A 23,279-nucleotide genomic window follows, 5' to 3' on the forward strand; every position below is an offset into this window, starting at 1 on the left:
AGAACAGTTTGAATGACAGTGTTTTTTAATTGGTATAAGTTGTCTGTTTTTAGCAACTTATCAAATATTATCAATATTATCAAATTGGTCAAAGCCAATTTGACAATATTGGCTGCTTTCATTAAAAAGTAAAGACATGTTTATTATTATAGTACTTTCCTTGTTAAAGTGTGTGTGTGTATTGACCAATCTCACTATGTTTTATAAAACACATTTGTTAGGCTTGTTTATGCAGACCAAAGCCGACAGACATAAGACTTCCTAATCTCATTCTGTCTTGAAATATTACATGCATAGCAGTTAATCTTAGTATCCTTTATTTTACTAGTCTGATCACTTTAAGAATGAGTATATAAAATTGATATGCATAGTATTTTAATCTTATCAATGCCTTAATTTCTAATTTAAAATATTGTTATAACTATGTACAGAATCTGGGACTGCTTAACATTTAGCCCCCAAAATGCTGCAAGAAATATACACAGAAAAACACGGTATATATTTGTCTCAGCATCTGGAGAATGCATTTAATGATGCTGTTTCAGTTAATATGTGTCAATACTAAAAAGTAACTTTTATAATTCCCCCACCCTGATTCTTAAAACACACACACAAACCAATTCCTTAAGGGTAACATTACTATCTGCTTCTAAGGCTGCTTCTAAGTATTCTTATGGGCAATTATATACAGTTCTTACGATGTATGTTCATAATTTAACTGCAATTATAGTATGGACAGAAGGCAGCGAGAATTTTTTTTTTGTTTACCATCAGTTGCCAGGCTATTTGCTGCAACTTTTGTGTCCATTGAAAACATGATACACACACGCACACACACTCTTCTTCAAGTCGCTGGGATATAATACTTGAAAATATTTGTGTGCTGCAATGGAAGCCTCCAAAGTGATTACAGAGTTAGTTAGTTGCCAAAGGGAGTGGTCGTGACATGTGTTTAGATCTGGAAAACAGCTTTCACATGAACAAATGTCAGAATTGGTTGCTGATCATGGACCCTCACTCTGAATTAGCCATTTGGGAAGCAAACATCTGTCTTGGACAAATTTTGTTGCAAGTGTATAGTTTGTGAGGTAAGAAACAGCAGTTGTGAAATATATATTTGTGTGTGTGTGTGTGTGTGTGTGTGTGTGTGTGTGTGTTAGAAGTGATTAGCAAATAATATTGTGTTTCATGTTTCATTCTTCTGGATGGTTCTACTCTCTCTTCATGGGGGCATTCAAAGTAGTATACACATCTGATTCAGAAGAAATTCCTTTATTTTATTTTTTTTGGAAGGTAGTTTTGCAAGGTAGTCTGAAACAGCAAATATTTGGGTGTGGTGGTGGGATGCAGCTTTCTAGATTAATAATAATAATAATAATAATAATAATAATAATAATAATATAATTTATTATTTATACCCCGTCCATCTGGCTGGGCTTCCCCAGCCACTCTTGGCGGCTTCCAAAAAAAATATTAAAATACTGTAATACATAAAACATTAAAAGCTTCCCTAAACAGGGCTGCCTTCAGATAGTAGTAGTTGTTCTCCTTGACATCTGGTGGGAGGGTGAGAAGGCCCTCTGCCTGGTTCCCTGTAACTTGGCTTCTCGAAGTGTGGGAACCGCCAAAAGGCCCTTGGTGCTGGACCTCAGTGTCCGGGTAGAACGATGGGGGTGGAGACCAATGCATGCTGCCACCAGATATTATTCATAGTATTGTTTCAAGTCTGCAGTTGCTTACTATCTACTTTGTTTGTTATCTTGCTCACATAGATGAAATGTGGAAAATTTGTTGAAGTGTCAGGAGAAATAAAGACAGGAGATGTACTGCAGAGAGACGCCCATGCTCCTCCTATGTGGTTTTTAAAAAGACTGTAAGATGTAGCTATACGCTGCTGTAGGAGAATAGTAGTGTACAGCTAAGGAGAAGGATGCCTATCCAATTGGCTACTCCTAATAATGACAATTCAGACTGAGAACTGATCCTGTTGAAATATCAGGTTGTTGGTATTTATACACTATACAATGTGTGGCTTTTGGGCAAAAGCCTGCAAGCGCCGCACACATGCTCCGCGCGGGTCGTGAAAGGGAGCGCTGAGTAGAGCCTCAGATGCATACAGGCTCTGCTCAGCGCTCCCTTTAAAGAATCCCCCCCTTACATTTCCCCTCTAAAAACTAGGTGCCTCTTATGGAGTGAAAAATATGGTAGATAGATGATGGCAGGAATCGCCGTCCTAGGAACAGAAATATTGAAGGCTAGAATCTCAGGGGAGGGGAGGAAACTTCTCTGATCTCTGGGCTGTATGAACAAACTGTATGTAATGGAGTGTCAAGTCCCACCACAGCACGTGTGGGAAACTTCTAAGAGTTCCTGGGCTTCTGCTTATAATCCCGATTCCATATTTCCCCTTGATTCTTCTTTGAAAGGGAGTGATATCTGTCATAACTTATGCTCCTGAATGCTCCTAATGTTGCTGTTTAGACAGTTCTTAACCTTAATTCAAACATACATTTAATTCCAGTATTTCTTCATAATTTATATTTTTTTTGTGATAGGTTTATATTCACTGTACTAGACAGCTTCTGTAAAAATTGAATAAATCTGCCGTGATAGGCAGTAGGGTAACATGTCAAATAAAAATAAACTCTTGGAACTGGCTGGATATATGTAGTAAAATAGAAATTGCTACAGGAAAACCATCACGTGTATGAGAAAGGTAGCTGTCAGACACTGAGAGGGTTCTGCTTTGTATCACTTTAAGGTCTCCATCTTTGAGGAGGCTCTATGTGTACCTATATGATTGTGTGTTTTATCCAATAAGCTGATTGTATAGAACTCCCAGAAGTGCAAGCTGGATTTAGAAGAGGCAGAGGAACCAGAGACCAAATTGCAAACATGCGCTGGATTATGGAGAAAGCTAGAGAGTTCCAGAAAGACATCTACTTCTGCTTCATTGACTATGTAAAAGCCTTTGACTGTGTCGACCACAGCAAACTATGGCAAGTTCTTGAAGAAATGGGAGTGCCTGATCACCTCATCTGTCTCCTGAGAAATCTCTATGGGGGACAAGAAGCTACAGTTAGAACTGGATATGGAACAACTGATTGGTACAAAATTGGGAGAGGAGTACGACAAGGCTGTATTTTGTCTCCCTGCTTATTTAATTTATATGCAGAATGCATCATGCGAAAGGCTGGGCTGGATGAATCCCAAGCTGGAATTAAGATTGCCGGAAGAAATATCAACAACCTCAGATATGCAGATGACACAACCTTGATGGCAGAAAGTGAGGAGGAATTAAAGAACCTTTTAATGAGGGTGAAAGAGGAGAGCGCAAAATATGGTCTGAAGCTCAACATCAAAAAAACGAAGATCATGGCCACTGGTCCCATCACCTCCTGGCAAACAGAAGGGGAAGAAATGGAGGCAGTGAGAGATTTTACTTTCTTGGGCTCCATGATCACTGCAGATGGTGACAGCAGCCACGAAATTAAAAGACGCCTGCTTCTTGGGAGAAGGGCAATGACAGGCCTAGACAGCATCTTGAGAAGTAGAGACGTCACCTTGCCAACAAAGGTCCGTATAGTTAAAGCCATGGTTTTCCCAGTAGTGATGTATGGAAGTGAGAGCTGGACCATAAAGAAGGCTGATCGCCGAAGAATTGATTCTTTTGAATTATGGTGCTGGAGGAGACTCTTGAGAGTCCCATGGACTGCAAGAAGATCAAACGCATCCATTCTTAAGGAAATCAGCCCTGAGTGCTCACTGGAAGGACAGATCGTGAAGCTGAGGCTCCAGTACTTTGGCCACCTCATGAGAAGAGAAGACTCCCTGGAGAAGACACTGATGCTGGGAAAGATGGAGGGCACAAGGAGAAGGGGGCGACAGAGGACGAGATGGTTGGATAGTGTTTTCGAGGTCACCAGCATGAGTTTGACCAAACTGCGGGAGGTAGTGGAGGACAGAGGTGCCTGGCGTGCTCTGGTCCATGGGGTCACGAAGAGTCGGACACGACTAAACAACAACAAAAAAATAGAGGCATCTGACCAAGGGACAGGGCTGAGGCTGGTCAACAGACTCTTGGGCTGTTATTGTTGGGTTGGGTTGTTGTTGTTGTTGTTGTTAATATTATTATTATATCTTTATTTTTAGTTACTGTGATTTACATGGAAATTGTTCAGTTTGGTTGTGTACTATATATATCTGTGTGTCTACTTATGCTACATTTGTAGCATAAGCATTATAATAATATCATATCCCATGTATAATAGCCCACATGAGACTCTTCATCTCAAAATCATGGGTTAAAGCCCCATATTGGGCAAAAGATTCCTGCATTGCAGGGGTTTGGACTAGATGGAAGAGTATCATGGGAGAGTTCTAGACCAGTCTGCTCTGCTAGATTCCTGTTTGCAGTGAGGTGTTTTTTTAAGTGCCAGCAAGAGCAAAAAGGCACAGTACACTGTACCTCCTTTAAAGTGGCACAGTACATTGTACCTCCTTGTCTAGGTACATGTATAGATTAGCCCAAAGTCTGCTGGCAGGAAATAGAAATGTAACCAGGAAAAGGTAATATAGTGACTAGCCTCAGAGAAGAGAGCAAATACAGGAGCCAATAAGGCTTGAGTACAGGCTTTATCAGAGTCCAGTATAATAAATTTGTAATAGTGTCCCTCTCCCCTCCCCATGAAGTTCCCTGTGTGTGTGTTTTTTTAGAAAAGATGAGTTTACCTTAGGTACATTAGATCCTCTTTTCAGCTCCTTCCGTTTCTGTCTTCCTGACTTGCATTTACAGCATAACCAGAGGCATGATAAAATGACATGTATTAACATAAGTGACAAGCGTTTCCAGCTGGTTGAAAAGGTCTCTACCTTAGGTGTGTGTTTTGTCTTGTTTTTAAACATATTTGCAATTCCCTTTTCTACTGTTTGAGATACTATACGACTTAGACTGTGTGTGTGTCCCAAAATAAGTTGTATGCTGGAGGACCATGATAGAAGTAGCATTATGAATGTCTCACAGGGAGTAAGAGATACTTGTGTACAGTTCATGCAGATGCTAATGTTAAGAAAACAAGCAGATGTTTACCAGTTCCTAAACCTCTTACTAGGGCAAATCTGTGCAGCATTGCTTATCCCAATTAGCAGACCATGTCCAAAAGATCTAGCTAAGGGTTTTTCTGTAACAAAACATATCTCAAATATGATTTATTTGGAATGCTGCAAGCTAGCACCTTTTACAGTAGCTTGAACATTGTAAGCACAAGCTTTTTGTTATTAAGAAAAACATTTTCCATAATAGTCATCTTGTAATCTGTTTTAATTTTTGTGTGGTTTTTATTGCATTATAATGGTTGCAATCTGCTTTGATTTTTTTTAATGAATTGCAGTATACAGATATTTTTATAAATAAATGAAGCTTTCCTGAAAGGCTCTCTTCTGTGTGCTGTTGATATAAGCATATGTTCACATGCAAAATTGTAATATGTATTCAAGAGTTTATTTGAAAATATATTTTTTATTGCCTTTGCCCCAGGTGTTCTTAATTTCCAACCGATATTTTTGCAACATATGAAGAATGCGGGTCAAATAGAAAAGAGAGACTAATCTGTGTTCTCGAAAACCATTAGAGCAGGGGTCAGCAAACTTTTTCAGCAGGGGACCAATTCACTGTCCCTCAGACCTTGTGGGGGGCCAGACTATATATTTTTTTTGGGGGGGGGGAAATGAACGAATTTCTATGCCCCACAAATAACCCAGAGGTGCATTTTAAATAAAAGCACACATTCTACTCATGTAAAAACACCAGCTACGCAGGCCCCACAAATAATCTAGAGATGCATTTTAAATGAAAGGACACATTCTACTCATGTAAAAACACGCTGATTCCTGGACCGTCCGCAGGCTGGATTTAGAAGGCGATTGGGCCAGATCCAGCCCCCGGGCCTTAGTTTGCCTACCCATGCATTAGAGCTCTGTGGCTAGCCCGCCCTCCCTCCCTCCCTCCCTTCCTTCCTTCCTTCCTTCCTTCCTTCCTTCCTTCCTTCCTTCCTTCCTTCCTTCCTTCCTTCCATTTGATGTTATGGCAGGATAATCTGATGTGCTTTATGACATGTCCTTTATGTCCCTAAGTGGGTTATTGAGATTGGAATCCATCTAAAACTAGAATCGAAATGCCATGCAAAGTGAGTATAATTTTGCTTGAGCTAGCCATACCACATGAATGGATTTGCCCTGCAGCTGGGAGGCACCTCTCAGTGAAGTTTAATGTAGTCACCATTCACTAGTTGACACATCTGTTTCATCCCATAGACACTTTATTTTAGAAAGCTTCCTTAAAATATCCAAGATCTTGGAAATAAAGAATTGCTGTTTCGGCTTTTTTATGATGCTACAATAGGGGGTTTTTTTCTGACAGAGCTTTGTTGCTTGAATATATAATGAAGTTATGAACCTAGGTTTTGCATGTGTTGGTTGCTATGAAACCAATCATTATTTTACAAGTAGAACACTGATTCTCACAAATCTAGCTCCTCTTCCTATTACGTTCTGAAGTAGCAAAAATTAAATAGCTTTTCTTTTTAGCTAATACCCGAAATGAAAAGAACAATAGAAAAAAAGAATTCTGTTCACTTTCAGCTTTTAACAGCTGATCTATTGTTCAATCAATATATAATCTCTCTCTCTCTCCTTCTATACAGATCAGATAATTTATTGATCAGATAATTTATTGGTTTTAGCATTTTCATGTTACCTATTTTCCACAGTTTTCACTGCTCATGTAGAAAAAATGCTGGTTAGGCCCCACACTGTGTTTTAGGTTGGACTGTGGGCTTTGCAGCCTAGGGTGTGGAATCCTTTTGATATTTGCTCTTTTGTGTATACACATATTACATATGTATGGTGTTAACATTGCCTTAGCATGTAACAGCCTATTTGGGTAGCTGTCACTATTGCTGGAATGATGTGTGGCTTAGTGATGAAGGTGCATGTTGTTGATCAGATATGCTTCCAAGTCTTTGTTCAGTGGTCTGAAATATTCAAATTATGGGGAGAAAGGTAGGGAGTCATTTGTGAATCTTGCCCCATGACTTCTGCCTTTAATTGAATCATGCCCCACTCCTGGTACCTTCTGTAAAAATAAAAAAAATAAAAAACTGCTAAAGGGGCCATCACAAAAAGTAAGGGGCCTGGGGCTCCTCTGGTCTCCATCTTGTAATCTGAGCTCCAGTTGTTCGCTTCCAACTTTCTTTTATTGACAAAATGGTACTTTCTGTTGCAATCTGCAATAATTTGACAAATTACTTTGAAACTGTGCCCATTCTAACTAAAGTGAGTTCATGGCTAATGCCAGTGTTATCTATTTCTGGTTTCTAACATGTCACCTAGAAATTGTATGGGTGTACTTCCATTTCTATAAAGAAAGAGTAAGAAAATGTATTCGTTTTTGCATTGAATCATGTGATGTTTTGCTACCCCATTATGAGATTTAGTAGTAGAAGTTACAAATAGCGATTTAACATTGAATCTGAATGAAATAAGTCTAAACGTTGCTCTTCTATTTGTATGGTAATTTATAGCTGTAATTTACATAGATCTATAATTTTGTGGTATCTCAATGAAAGCGTTTGATTCTGCAAGATTCTTGACTTCCTACTTAAGCAAAATAAATCAAAACCTGACTTTTATGGAGCAAGTACCTCTTGCTAAAATAGCAAGATTAAATTTGCAGTTAGTTCAAATGAATAGTTTTTGACTTTCAGGGTGAACTATATTATTCAGATCTAAGAACTCAGTAAAACAAAAACAGCCCCTATGCCTTCATTCAATTCCTAGGCTGTGATCTATGGTGGATTGGATCAACACACACAAATATGGCTTAAGAAGGGGCTATTCTGTAAATTGCCCTGATTATTCTGTAAACCGCCCTGAGACCTGTGGGTATAGGGTGGTATATAAATTCTAATTCTAATTCAAATTCTAATAATAATAATAATGCTTAATAATAAAAAATAAAAAATACTGACTTTTTTGACAGCTCTGGCCACCTAGGGAAGTAGTGTTTTTAAAGGTTATTGCACCACTTAACTTATTTGGTGAGTGTATGCATGTGCAGGGCTAATTTATTTTAAACTGTCAGTTGAATTTGCATCAATGAGTATATCATTAAAAATATAAGTTTGGATACAGAGTTCTGTGAATGTAATTTTTCTAAAGCAGTGGGGCTTTCTTAGCACCCCTTCCACACTGTAGTTCCCTGTAAATCCTCTCAAGAATGCCAAGGGACCCTCTAGAATGGCATGGCATGTGTCAGATGGAGCTGCATTCAAGGATGGGAATTGGTGAGAATTAGGCATCCTAACACATAGTATTCTTGTGAATCATGCACTATCAAATACTTCTGGGCAGCAGTCGTAAGCTTTGCAGTATTGTGGTCCCCTGGAGACTGGAACTACTGTACAACATTTGCCTGGTCATGTAAGATATATTATTTGGGTATGCAGTAACCAACTTGTTAGGTATATCTGCAAGGGTGTGGCTGCCTGTGCTGGTGCTAGCAGTGTGTGTGTGTGTGTGTGTGTGTGTGAGAGAGAGAGAGAGAGAGAGAGAAACTGAAGCATTGTTATGGTTTACAGAAATACTTCATAAATGTAAAAATTTAAAATTATCTCTCTCACACATTTCCCTCCCTTAGTTCCTTCCTATCCTTCTCCTAACAGCATTCCATATCTCCACCTCAACCTTTTGTCTATGAACTACCAAAAAAGAATCTGGAGGCCATTAGTTTGTTGCATTCCAATCTCTGATATTTCCAAAGTATTTGAAAATTAAGTCCAGATACTTTCTCAGGTCTCTTTTGTATTTTTGTTAAAGAAATAGATTATTCTTATACAGACTGTACTGACATTTATATGAACAAGGAGCAACTTGCAGGCTTATGTTTTATCTTCGATCTTGTTGATAAGCTACCAGTGCTACTAAAGAAGTAAATACCATATATTCTTTACATAGGAACCAAATTATTGACAAGCCCAATATTGGATGTAGAAAAGAGAATTCATAAATTGTGACTAATTTATCGTATATCATTCAAGACACCACACCTCAATGGAGAATAATGTTACATTACCCACACAAGGTATTAAATTGGCAATGGGAGCCATGCTAATTAAGCTATGCTTTGATGCAGTTTTCCCACATTCTTTATTTTCTTACATTTCTATCCCCTCTTCCTTCCATTATGAAAGCCAAGGCAGCGTACATGGTGGTCACCCATCCTGGCACTGACCAGGCCCAGATCTGCTTAGCTTCAAAAGAGTCGTAGCCTAGCATATATTCATTCAGACTAGCATATATTGTACGAAGGTTGGCACTTCAAGCTGTATTCCATAATGTGGCCTAGGTCTTATGCTTCTATCATCTGGATTTTAACTGATAAATGTCTACTGGTATTTACAGTTGAACTTTATAATTGTAGGGATTTTATGCTTGTTACCACATTGGGAGAAAGATCATTTGCACTTACTGTGGATAGGGTGTTCATGCCATTTCTTCAGCAAAAGTGTTCTGTAGTATAGTTGTTTAGGGTATTGTCTGTTGGGAGCCCTAGTGTAGTTACCCAAAAGCGACTCCATGCCCCCAAGAAAGGCATGAAATAAGACCACAAAATAAGTATTGTGGTATCTTAGAAATGAATTAAATTTATTATGGAATAAGCTTTTATGGATTACAAAGAAATACTCAGAGCATGTGCAGCTCCACAAACAAGCTCAGCAGAAAACAAGTTAAAAGTACAAGCAGTGGGAATTTTAATGCTGCTGCTGTATGATGTTTGATGATTTTATGGCTTGTATTTGCTGGTTGGTTTTGTATTTTGAATTCTATAGTTTTGTTTTATGGTTTACCATGAAATAATAAATAATATCCTTGTGAGCACCAGCAGGAAGCCTAATTTATTTCATGAATAATGTTTAACTCCACGCGGGTGGCGCTGTGGGTAAAACCGCAGTGCCTAGGACTTGCCGATCGCATGGTCGGCGGTTCGAATCCCCGCGGCGGGGTGAGCTCCCGTCGTTCGGTCCCAGCTCCTGCCCACCTAGCAGTTCGAAAGCACCCTTAGGTGCAAGTAGATAAATAGGTACCACTTTATAGCGGGAAGGTAAACGGCGTTTCCATGTGCTGCGCTGGTGCTGGCTCACCAGAGCAGCTTCGTCACGCTGGCCACGTGACCTGGAAGTGTCTCCGGACAGCGCTGGCTCCCGGCCTCTTAAGTGAGATGGGCGCACAACCCTAGAGTCGGACACGACTGGCCTGTACGGGCAGGGGTACCTTTACCTTTACCTTTTTAAGACATACCAAAAGCAGTGCATTTTAGAGGCAGCAGTCTTGCAGAGTGAATGAAATAATGTGGACACAGAGGAAAGATGCACACACTTAGCAGTATTTAAGCAAAGTATCCTACTGTACATACAGTGCATGGACCAACGTCTTCCACACACTTTCCTCTGCCTTCAGTGGCAGCTCTACGCTAGCAGCAGCAAGTTGCTCCTCTTTTTGCTGCTGCTCTGGGAGGTCCACTTTCACATGCCAGGTGGAGGTGGCCAGCTGGTTACCAGCATGGCAGTGAAGTCCACAATGACAGGCAGCTACAACAATACACAAGACTGAGGCAGCAGTGAGAGCGAAAGCATAGCATTGGTGCGCTATGCTTTTTGAGCATGACTGCTGCCTGCAGCCACTTCCTCCTGTATTTGCTTCTGCCCACTCTGCAACATCTTTCTGACTGTGTGGTGTGCATGTGTGTGTGTGTGCCCCATGCCTGCTGCCTTGTCCTTAATGATTATGATAAGCAGCTGTGGGGTGTTTATGTGTGTGTGCTCTGACCTCATTGTTGTCATTGATGATGTTGTCAGTGCTGGTTCCCAACCAACCTAGTCATGTGTTGCTTCTGCCAGCAGGGCAAATGGGCCCTTTGCAGGTATGGCCCTGGTTCAGTTCCTCCAATTGAGCCATTATAATCTGGCAATGAGCTGTAGTGGTACTGCACTGTGCAAGGTGGAATAAAGAGAGGTAAAAACCATGGTTACAAAGATGTTTCTTTTAAAGAAAAATCTGCAAGCAAAGCGATTTCTAACACTTTTATCTAGGAGGTGATGTACATATTCATTATATCATTGAACAGGTAGCTTGAAGTGATGCTTCAGCAGGTGTATCACAATGTAACCTACCATATCTACTGCAGCAGCTTGTCCTAATAGCCCATCACCATTCATGAACAAACCTCATTACACCTGAAAATCTGCCTAGTGTTCTGTTGCATTATGATTGTATTAGTATAGTATTCTTAAGAAATCTGTAGTTTTTGAGAGATGCCACAGAACCAGTAATCTTTTTAAATCTTCAACATTTTCCTTTTGTAATAAATTTCAAGTTAAGGAGCATCCTGATAGTACTGAGTTGAGTAATTTCTGATGCACATTTTAAAATTGATTTTTAAAAGTCAATTATTGGAAGTACTGTGAGTTCACTATGAGGTAGCAGTTGCATTTCCTTGAGTTCATATTATTGCTTTTTTTGTTTTTATGTTATTGTTTCTTAGTGTTTTAACATCTTGCAAACTGCCCTGGGATCAATTGAGTAGGTTATGCTGCATATAAATTCCTAAAACATAAAGTTTGCTTACAGCTAGAAGCCATTGGCATTTTTAAATTATTTTTTTGGATTTGATATCCCGCTTTATCACTACCCTAAGGAGTCTTAAAGCGGCTAACATTCTCCTTCCCTTCCTCCCCCACAACAAACACTCTGTGAGGTGAGTGGGGCTGAGAGACTTCAGAGAAGTGTGACTAGCCCAAGGTCACCCAGCAGCTGCATGTGGAGGAGCAGGGAATCGAACCCAGTTCACCAATCCACTGCTCTTAACCACTGCACCACACTGGCTCTCAGATTCCTCTGTAAATAGTTGCTTCATACCATTCTCTATAACACTGAAGCAGAATTAACAATAAGCCTTTATAATCTGTGATACCATTCTGCAAGAGATGCTGAAGTAGCCATGCCACACTTCTTTATTTTAAAATTATAGCTCAAAGTTATATATTGTTATATTATGCAGATGGAAAGTATTAACCTTCACAATCTTTGAGAGAATTTGAGTTTTTAATCCTTGGACAGAAATCATTGTTTGCTTCTAGAAAGTTTACAAGTGGCATCAGCAGCAAAATGCTGCTGTTATCATCATTCTCTAAGATGAGTGCTCCTATTCTGGTCTCAGACCTTGGGAGGAGGGTAGTTAAGGAGGAGGGAAGAGAAAGGAACGTCTTTCCTCGCTCCCTAGCCTTCCCATGCTGTACCATATAGTGCTAGAAGATTCGGGTTTGTGGCTGCTTGTGAGCTCTATACTGTATAATTTTATTGCTACCCAGGGGGAACTGGTGGATCTGAAGAGTGAGAAAGGGAAAAGGTCTCTTTTCTTATTGTGTCTTATATTTCTCTTAAAGTGCAGAGAGAAGAGGTTTGTGTGTGTTTTTAAAAAAATCACTCAATGCATATTTCCCAACCTATTTTGTTTCCAGTTTCAAAATGCTTCTTATATATACTGTTAGGGGATTTCCGAGCCCACTTCAATACCCCCACCCCCTTTTAATGACACCTTTATATCATGTATGCCAGATGCTATCAGGCATTTTTGTCAGGGCCAAACTAAACAAAGTGTTACTTACATAATGTATCCTTGTATGCTGCTGCTGCTGTTAGCTGTTAGCGGGGGAGTTAGAAGTGTTGTGGGAGGAGAGTGCTTTAATCCTTTGTGCCACCACATTTCTGAACTGAACCTCCCCTACATCCACCTCCCCATGCATTCTACTGAGGAACTGTCCTCCCAATGTGAATAGCTGGTGCAGTGGCCTTCTTTGTGTTGACTCCTTGTTTGATCCTATTTGATCTCTTTTTAACAATCATGTCTTACTTGGCCCATTTGACAGATCTCACAGTTTTGCTTATAAAGTGAAAGGCACTCAGTCACCTGAATTGTGTTAAGAGTGACTGATGGTTATGGGGAAGAGGCAAATTCTCATCAAAAAGTACTTCGCTAGACTAGATTCTAGCACGTTTGGCATTAATTGCTTTGCATTGTCTTAAGGATAGTGTGGTCCTTTATATTATAATGGTTCTATGAAAGCCTTTCTCAACATGGCTCTGTCCGTATGTTGTTGCAACTTCCATCAGCCCCAGGCAACCTAGCCAATGGTAAAAGGAGTTACAGTCCAACAATATTAAGATAACACCAGGTTGAGGAAGGCTGCCTTAGACCAGGGATAGGCAAACTCGGCCCTCCAGATGTTTTGGGACTACAACTCCCATCACCCCTAGCTAACAGGACCAGTGGTCAGGGATAATGAGAGTTGTGGTTCAAAAACATCTGGAGGGCCAAGTTTGCCTATGCCTGCCTTAGACTCACTGTGTATTTTGAGTCAGACAGCATAGCTCTCGGTTGTCTTTTATAATAAGCCCAATATTTTATTTTTTCACTTGATGGTTCTCAATTTTTGTTACCTTCTGTTGTTAGTTAGCACCATTCAAAGCATTATCTGTGATGAAGCAGAACAGTGATGTTTGATACATAGTATCCTAAAAATCAGCAAAACACATAAATTCTGCTAACACTGGGTTGTATTCAACTATAATTTACTTCAATGGCCATGACTAACTTTGGTACATGAGTTTCAGTGGGTCTACTCTGAGTAAAAATTATTTGACTACAACCCATTGTTCCTGAAACAATGTAGTTGCTGGAAGAGAGTTTGCTTTAACAACCATGGCAGTCAAGATTTTGTGGTTTGTTTGGTCATCTTAAATATCTCACTAAAGAACTTCACGTTTGAAATCTCAGGGGCCCATGGCTAGTTTGGAACATTTTGATCTAATTAGGAAGTGCGCTCTCTGTTTACTAGAGGAAAGGGCACAGCCCAGTTTTTCAAAGTCAAAATATTTCTTGGGAAAGATTAATTTTTTTACTCTCTGCTTTTGTTTGACATAATCAATCACATCTTGGTTGCCTTCTAGTGATTACTGATGTTCTTGGTATCTTCCTTGTCTTATGTAACCTCAGCCTATTCTAGTAAGTTGCAAGAGAGGTTTCCTTGGCCACATATCAGTGTGTCCTGAAGGAGACATGAAGAGTTGTGCATCTTATTTTCTATTGCTTTGGCATGCTATTCCTCATACCTTTACAGAAAGAATGTCCCTCGCCCAACAACTATGTGTGCAGAAGCACCTGTCTTTCCATTACAATTTAAGATTTCCCTGATGCTGTCTCCGGTCATTCCTATGAATGACAGAAAGTTATCTGACTTAGAATTTCCCTAGGGCTTTTTTTGTGCTGCGATTTTATTACAAACAGAAGGAAGTTAGTTTGGGACAAATGGGTGAGAAGGAGGATGATCAAAGTAATAATTGTAAACAGGAGAACAGTAAGAATACATGATAGCATTTTGACTGCTGAAAATTTTCAGTTCTAAACTACATCAAAACTAATTTTTGCCCTTTGAGCAAAAGGGTGGGAACAAAATGTGTTCAGCTTTGTGTAACAGACATGAATGAATCTGTTTTAACTGTGCTGTATGTTACCTTGGTCAGACAGCATAATCTTAAAGGTCTGTATTACCTTTTTTAATACACTGAGTCATATCCAGCACTGCAGTTCCACTGGTGCAAGGGACTTCCATGTGTGCAATAAAGGTTCCTCTTCCTTTCCTGTTCCCTACACACATGACTGAAAGAGCTACTTTAAATAGGCCCCAAGTGTTGTATGTGCCTCATGGGACTTGTTCAAACACCAGACTTCATGCCATATCACAAATTGCTTTTAAACTTCCTATTTCAAAAGACGTTTGCCATGCAGTGCAGGCTGGGGAGGCTATTTTGAGCAACCTATGCCCAAATTTATTTAAGTATGCAAAATATTTGTATGATTCTTTGGATCCTAGTATGACACTCCAGAAAAAAACCCTGAGTTGTGCCTAGCGTTTATCCTAAGATCTTAATGGACTCCATATGAACAACATTACAACTTTATCTCCCAAACACTTACCCTGATAGGATCTTTGCTGAATGCAAATACTATTGCTCTTTTGGGGGCTTTGAAGATAACCATCATTTATGTATGGAGATGATTGTTATAGCAAAATGAACACTTAACACTCAGGTTTTTAGTGCTGTTGTCTTTGTAAATTACAGCCTTAATATTCATGCATTGCATATGGCCAGAGTTATACTTGAAGTAGACCCATTGAAATTGATGGACAAGTTAGTCATGAATAACTTAAGCCCACTGATTTTAGTGAGTATGAGTATGACTTAGTTGGATACATCCCTGAATCATTGCTAGGCCCATGTAGTGGCAATGAACAATGATGCTCTTCATTCTGCTTATGAAGGTGTTCCTGAATATATTGCTTTAAATACAGAGAATACCATCTTTTACACTCATGCCTTAAGAAGAACAAAATGTTAGTTCCAGTGCAAGAAAAAATTATGTTAATAAATGTGTCACAAAGTAGCGTATGGATTACTCAACAGCCATGAATAATATTATAACCTGATATGATACTGCAACTGTAATGACTTTCATAAAAACCTTGTGAATAAATTACTTGCAATTGCTGTTTGGCATATCATTAAGGTTATTCAGTACTGTAGAATTTTGTACTTCAGGGCAGTAGCAGAAATCCTTTCATTCTCAGCCTCTGTATTTAATAAATGTTTCCAGGAGTTGCCACTTCTGTACTAAACTCTAGCACCATAGAAACAAAACATACCTTGCTGTGTGTGTAACAGAATATTTTAGCAGCTGTGGTATATTAGTACATTCACCATTTTTAAATCTTTGAATGTTAATGGTTATAGCACAATATAAACTTAATGTCATAGCTAAGTGCCATGCAGCCTTCAACCAAAATGTCTATAGAAAAAAATGTTGTAAAATGTAGTCATTTTAATACTTCACTTAGTAATCTGTATAATTATGTGAATTTGCAACTAGACTATTCTTGTAGGCTAAAGCAAATTCTTACCAATGCAGTTAAAAAATAAAGCACAAAGAATTTCTTTTCCAGACAAAATATGTGGATGCAGGTAGTATTGGTGGATGTTTCTGGATAGCTTTTAGTATACAGTCAGTTACTGTGGTTCATATTATGACGTTTGATGGTTTCTGGTTCTGGCATTTCTTAAAAACCTGTTGTACACTGACCTCTGCAGGAGAGTGTATATTTACTCTTTTTGAACTGTGCACCCAACAACAATAAAATATAAGAATGCAATAGAGTAAAGTGCACACACAGAATATGCTAAAAGAGCAGGTAAAAAATTGCCAAACTAAAACTACAAGCCAACAGCAGGTCTAAACCTTGTCTAACAAACAAAGTGTTTTCCTCTTGGACAAAGGCTATAAGAAAAACAACTTGATGTTCCTCCCTAGGAAAGGAGTTCTCACGCTTGCGCAGAGCCACTGGGAAAGCTCTACCACATCCTTGTCAAATACACTTTCGATATTAGTGAGATGCAGAAACAATCCCTTCCCCCAATGGACCCAAGCCATTTAGGGCCTTTAAGGGCATAATCAGTACTTCAAACTGGGTATGAAAACTACTGGTAACTGGAAGCCAGTGCAATCACCATAATTGTGAGGTCACATGGTCTAATCTTGTTGGACTACTATTGAAAAGGTGTAATTTCCAAACACTTTTTGAAACCTGTCTCAGAGAAAGTATTTTTTCCTGCTTATTTTGCCAGGGTAGAGGTACAGCTTAGAAGAAATGTATATTGTGGAGAAATGAGGGAGCAGGAGGTTGCACTTACCTTTCTAATGGTATGAGGTTGTCAAGAGGTGTGTGTCTTTATTTTTGTTCTGCTACATATTCAACAGCCGCCCCCCCCCCCCCGAAATATGGGACTCTTGACATACAGGTCTTCTTGCCTGCAGCACTATATAGAATGCACATTGATGTTGTGAGGTCCTACAGGCATTCTAGGAAATGCTGCAGGCAGGAGAGCCTGTGTATGAAGAGCCCTGTACTTTTGTGAGTGGAGGCCATTTTGAAGATGCTGTAGAATAAAACTAAGACCCCGTCCATAGAAATTTTTGTTCTTTTCCTTTTCAGTGGCCATTTCACCCCACCTGCTGAAAAACAGACAGCGAATTATTTGACACAGTGCTAATATTAAGCTTCAATTTGTTTGCTCTCATCTAGTCAATTACCAATGCCAAGCATCGGTTCAGATACATGTGGTCTGTTCCTGCACGGTATTCTGTAATGGCAGCTGGCAAGCTGGCATACTCTGAGATAATACAATAATGATCAAGCCAAAAACCAGCCCTATGTACTTCACTTCAAAAGAAGATATATATTTTCATCTCTATTCTGGCTCTATGTTCATGTGCTTGATCAACCCATTCTGTATATGTGATTGAACATCCCTTTCAAAAAAATCCAACTAAATTCTGCTCACTGTTCAGTAGGGGTGCCACCTTGAATAAAATATTGATCACATGATGCAGTGCACACACATCATCTGAATCGGAATGCCCATCAACTTTAAGGGGCACCAGCCCCTCAAATATTTTATTGTGGGGGCTGAAGCCTCCATAGCTCCTAGGAATTGGCTCCTATGCTGATTAGAGTAGACCCGCTGGTATATATAACTATAATAAACTTTTGGAGCACTCTGAGAACCCTTTTCTCCTGCTGTAGTTCAGCCTCCTCACCCCTCCTGCTTCAGTTCAGGTGGGACGTGGGTGGTGCTGTGACCTAAACTGCCAAGCCTCTTGGGCTTGCCGATTAGAAGGTCGGCGGTTTGAATCCGTGCGACAGGGTGAGCTCCCACTGCTCTGTCCCAGCTTTTGCCAACCTAGCAGTTCGAAGGCACACCAGTACAAGTAGATAAATAGGTACTTCCGGAGGGAAGGTAAACAGTGTTTCTGTGTGCTCTGGCTTCCATCATGGTGTTCTGTTGCACCAGAAGCAGTTTAGCCATGCTAGCCACATGGCTTGGAAAGCTGTCTGTGGACAATATCCACAGTGTGGAATTCTTATATCAATCTTGTAGTGTTCCACATGAAGATGCTTTTACAAGGAATTATCCTGGAATCCTTGTCTTATTTTCTGCATGTGCCATTCTTCCAAATTTTTCGTCTGATACCTGCATACAAGGAACACTAGAATTCTTAAAATTATCTTCACATGGAACACTACAAGATTGAAATAAGAATTCCAAACCGTGGATATTACCAATATAAGAACTGAATAGATTGAATTTCCTGTTCAATCTGCTGGACTTTAATTTCTCAGATTATGTTTCATTTATATGATAAGTTGGTCTATAGAACAATATATTTTGACATGATAAGTTGAATCACATTTAAAAAGAATTTTTTTAGTTACATACAGTCTGTTACGTTGTTTGTGATGTTATCAGTTTTGTATTTATGTGACAAAGGGTTTGGTAGTGTTTTGAATGTGGACAAATGCCAGCTCCCTCAGCCTGAAAAGCGAGATGTCCGTCACAACCCCATAGTCACCTTTGACTGGACTTAACTGCTCAGGGGCCATTACCTTGCCTTTTACCTTTCAGTTCAGGTCACAGAAAGAGAATTTCATGTCTTCTCCTCCTAGCAGCCTCATACCACATTATTCAGGAGGCCCCACCCAAAAAATACTTCTCCAGGGAGGCTTTCTGATTGTCACAGGTAGTAGTGGAGAGAAGAGGAGAACATTCTAAAGTTATTTTAACTTAGGATCCAAGTCTCTGTTATTGGAAAAATGAAAGTAGTTTTCATTTGTCTTGAAAATTATTGGGAAAATGCACAAAATTTTAAAATAGTTTAAAGGAATAAGTAATTCTTTCACACACTGGAATGTGTGTTAGTCTTGTGAAATTGTTTGGCAGCATATATAAAGTATTGGCAGTATGTATAAAGTATGGTTGTTGTTTTTTTGCACAGAACATATTTTAATGTATTTATTGTCACAAGATTTGGTGATGGATTTTTATATAAGGTTACATTTTATGGTGGATGGGTATGTTGGGGGGCTGATAGTGAGGATGACTGAAAATAGAATCTGCACAGTCCATACAGCCAATTTATTCTATGCTGGGATCAAAGTATAGGGTAGTTGGCATCTCAAAGACCCCATCTGTGAACATTTTGGGGGCATTTGCTGGCTGCCCTTGGAGACTGTGCTGGACTACGTGAACATTTTCTCTGCTCTACCAAAATTATTTCCCTGTTTTTCTTGATTACATTCATCTGATGACTAATGCACAACTATAGTTTTAATTTTGAAGTGGTAAATGACTATAGAATCATAGATTTGTAGAGTTGGAAGGGAACCTGAGGGTCATATAGTCCAGCCCCCTGCAATACAGGAATCTCATCTAGATCATATATGGCCACCCAACCTCTGCTTAAAAACTTCCAAGGAAAGTCCACCACCTCTCATGGGAGTCTGTTCCACTGTTGAACAGCACTTACTGTCAGAATGTTCTTGGTGATATTTAGTTGGAATCTTCTTTCCTGCAACTTGATCAATTGGTTTGGGTCCTAATCTCAAGCGCAGAAGAAAGAAAGCTTGCTCCATGTGATATTTGATATTTGAATATGGCTATCATATATCCTCTCGGTCTCCTTACCCAATTCCTTCAACAACCGGAGTTGTCATGATGGGGAATCTACCACCTCATATTTAAATAAGGGAGTCTGCCGTCAGCATATCACTGCATTAATTCTGCTTCCAAATCTTTGCTTGTAATTGGTTTTGCTTTTTATAATCTGCTGTCTTGCACTGAAAAGTAGCAAAATCACTTATTGTTGACACTTTCAAAGAGGATAAAGGCTTTACAACTGTTCCACAGCCTGGCTTCAAAGGTTCATTTCTAGGTTAATAAAATTAAAGTTGCCATCTCAGCTATAGTTTTCCCTGCTTAGCTGCATTTGATAACATCCCATTTCTCAATGCTAGGAATAGGTGCACACAGTCAAGGTAAGCACAAAGCACAGTAAGAATCCTGTGTGTGATACATGCGCCAAGTACTCTTTCACCAATCTTAACCGTTACTAAAGGTCCAGGCTTGTGTGTTTCTAGTTCCTTAAACCTGGGAGCTAAGTGATATTGCCCCATGCCGTGCATTTTGTCATGAGCTGCATTGCAGGGGGTTAGACTAGATCAGTGTTTCCCAGCTGCAGGGCACAGGGCCCGTCGGCAGCATTGGCCCAGGTCTGCACGGCACGGGGAAAATCCACCCTGACGCCTAGCCGAGTGGGGTCGCCTGGTTCTGCTGACTAGCATCTAGTAAATAACTAAGTGTCTACTGAGAAGAAAGCCACACTGAGTTCAGTAGGCCTTACTCCCAGGTAAGGGTGTGTAGGGCTATAGTGTTTTATCTAGGGGCAGCCAGGGCTCCACTTGCATCTGTATGTTTCCCCCTTTGTGTCAAGTAACTTGGGTCAAATAAGTGTTGCTTACTTTTTATAATACAATGGTACCTCGGGTTAAGAACTTAATTTGTTCTGGAGGTCCGTTCTTAACCGGAAACTGTTCTTAACCTGAAGCACCATTTTAGCTAATGGGGCCTCCCGCTGCTGCCGCGCCGCCAGAGAGCACGATTTCTGTTCTCATCCTGAGGCAAAGTTCTTAACTTGAGGAACTATTTCTGGGTTAGAGAAGTCTGTAACCTGAAGCGTTTGTAACCTGAAGTGTCTGTTACCCGAGGTACCACTGTACATGAAAGATGGATCTCCTTCGAGAGGTTCTGGACTCTTCTTCCTTGGAGATTTCTAATGAGAGGTTGGATGGCCATCTGTCATAGATGTTTTAGCTGAGTTTCCTATGTTGTAGGCGGTTGTGCTAGAAAGATGACTCTTGGGGTCCCTTCCAGCTCCATGATTATATGCTATTCTGCTTCAACAATATTTCATTATGTTCCTTTCATTTTGTGTAATTATATTTTTTATAGATTATAAAAATTATAAATAAGACATATTCAATTTGTAAACAAAACATTTAAATAGCTATCTTTCTACTGGTAGGAGGGGGGGTTAAGGATATAGCCAGGATTTTTGCTGGGGGGTAGGTCTTTGTTAGGGGGGAAAGAACCTCAAATTTGTATTGATTTGTATTTGATTTTTACTTATTAGGGTGGGCAGTTGCCCCCCTGCCCCCCGGCTACGCCCATGAGGGGCCACAGGAAGGAAACAAGATCAGAAGGGGGCCATGGTTGGAAAAAAGGTGGGAAATTCGACTCGATGACCCCTGAGAATTCTTCCAACGCTACTGTTCTATGATTCTATGAAATCTTGTATGCTTCTGGTGATGTGCTGTGATTGGCTGCAGGGCTCTTATAAGTCATCTTCTCTGATGTGGTGGGAAAAAAGAGGTGAACATGATGGTAAGGGGGTCCTTTTGGATTCTCTCTTGTCTTCAGTGGGAATACATTAACTGGAGCCAGTTTCCTCTTGTAGCATTATTGGTGGGAGGATGGAGTGACTATGCCCCAGGCACCCACAAAAGTTCTGCTGTGGGTGCCTGGCCTCTGGCACCCTCTGCCCATCACTGCCTTACCTCTGGTGCTCTGGTGGCAACTGGACAGGGGTCTGCACCTCCACTGCGGGGCCTGTGTTCAGGCCTGCTGTGGTTGTGGACATGTGTCTAGGGTGCTTCCGCAGCCGCAGTGGGCCCCAAAAGAGGCCCCATGGCAGAGGCGCAGGTGCTGGCCCAGTCTCCAGAATGTGTGTGCACCCCGCATTGATGTGGGGTCATGATGTTGCGGTGCAACATGCACTGGGCGCCCACGGTCTGGGGGCCAAGTTGGTGCCACTGGGTGGTGGAATTATTTTATATATTTATTCAGTGCTATTTTTCTAGAAAAGGTGGTGCTGGAACTCACCATGAACACCTCCCTTGTTCTCTTATAATGGCAATAGCACTCACCTGAGACATGCTGGAACTCTGGTAAGTTCCGGCTGAAAAAGAGCCCTGTATTTATTGTTGCTCGTTGTGCACTGCCTTGGGATTTTTATTATTTTTTAGCTGATTGGTGACATTTAAAAATGTCAATATAAAATATTGTAGATGTGGTGCAGAGGCTGAAAAAAATAACTGTTTGCATCAGCAAAGATAGAAAAAATACAAACCAGAGACTTTGTCTCACCACTAATTCAGGGAATCATAGAACAGCTTCTTTGTATAATGTTCCCATTTAATTTAAAATACAGTGGTACCTCGCAAGACGAATGCCTCGCAAGACAAAAAACTCGCTAGACGAAAGGTTTTTCCGTTTTCGATTTGCCTCGCAAGACGAATTTCCCCTATGGGCTTGCTTCGCAAGACGAAAACGTCTCGCGACTTTGTTTTCTTTGTCTAAAAACAAAGACATGTTTTGTTTATAAAGTTAATTTATTTTCCCTTCAATTTTTGAACTGCTCTTTACAGTATGTGTGACTTTAAAGAGCAGTTAATAAACTGTTGTTGTACCAAATTTGGCTTTGTTTGGACTTTTTTTGACCATAGGAACGCATTAATTGATTTTCAATGCATTCCTATGGGATTTCGTGCTTCGCAAGACGAAAAATTTGCTAGACGACAAAAATTGCGGAACGAATTAATTTCGTCTTGCGGGGCACCACTGTACAGTGATTATCTGGATGGGATTAGATTGATATTTATTGAATCTCCATTTTTTTTAGTGACCTACTAAAATCTAACTCATATGAGGCTGGAAGTGATTTGAAAAGGATAATGTTAATGAATAACAAATATTTTTCAGTGACTGATTTGAGACAAATTGATCATACGGAGCAGAAGCCGATAATGAGGCAAGTGTGAGAAAATGCATTCAAAAATAAGTACCAGGATCAATAAACATACTCAGTGTGCAATTATAAAAAAAAGTATGAATTAGTATGAGTCAATCTGTGCTGCAAAAAAGCAACTTTTTCTAGAAGTAGGTCCAGGAGAATCAAAGCTGGTTTTGAACTTTATGTAGTGGTACCTCGGGTTACAGATGCTTCAGGTTACAGACTCCGCTAACCCAGAAATAGTACCTCAGGTTAAGAACTTTGCTTCAGGATGAGAACAGAAATTGGGTGGCGGCGGCGCATTGGCAGCGGGAGGCCCCATTAGCTAAAGTGGGACCTCAGGTTAAGAACGGATCTCCAGAACGAGTTAAGTTCTTAACCCGAGGTACTACTTTAATGGAAAGCAGAGGACTAATAGTGTTCA

The 23,279-nt window shown here is 40.0% G+C and overlaps 1 protein-coding gene across 4 annotated transcripts in view; it reads left to right on the forward strand.

The window, feature by feature from the left end:
• ATRNL1 (attractin like 1) overlaps positions 1-23,279 on the forward strand; it is a 501,150-nt gene that overhangs the window by 13,946 nt on the left and 463,925 nt on the right. The window lies entirely within an intron of this gene.

This window comes from Podarcis muralis, chromosome 6 (genome assembly GCF_964188315.1).
Source record: "Podarcis muralis chromosome 6, rPodMur119.hap1.1, whole genome shotgun sequence".
Lineage (NCBI taxonomy): Eukaryota > Metazoa > Chordata > Lepidosauria > Squamata > Lacertidae > Podarcis > Podarcis muralis.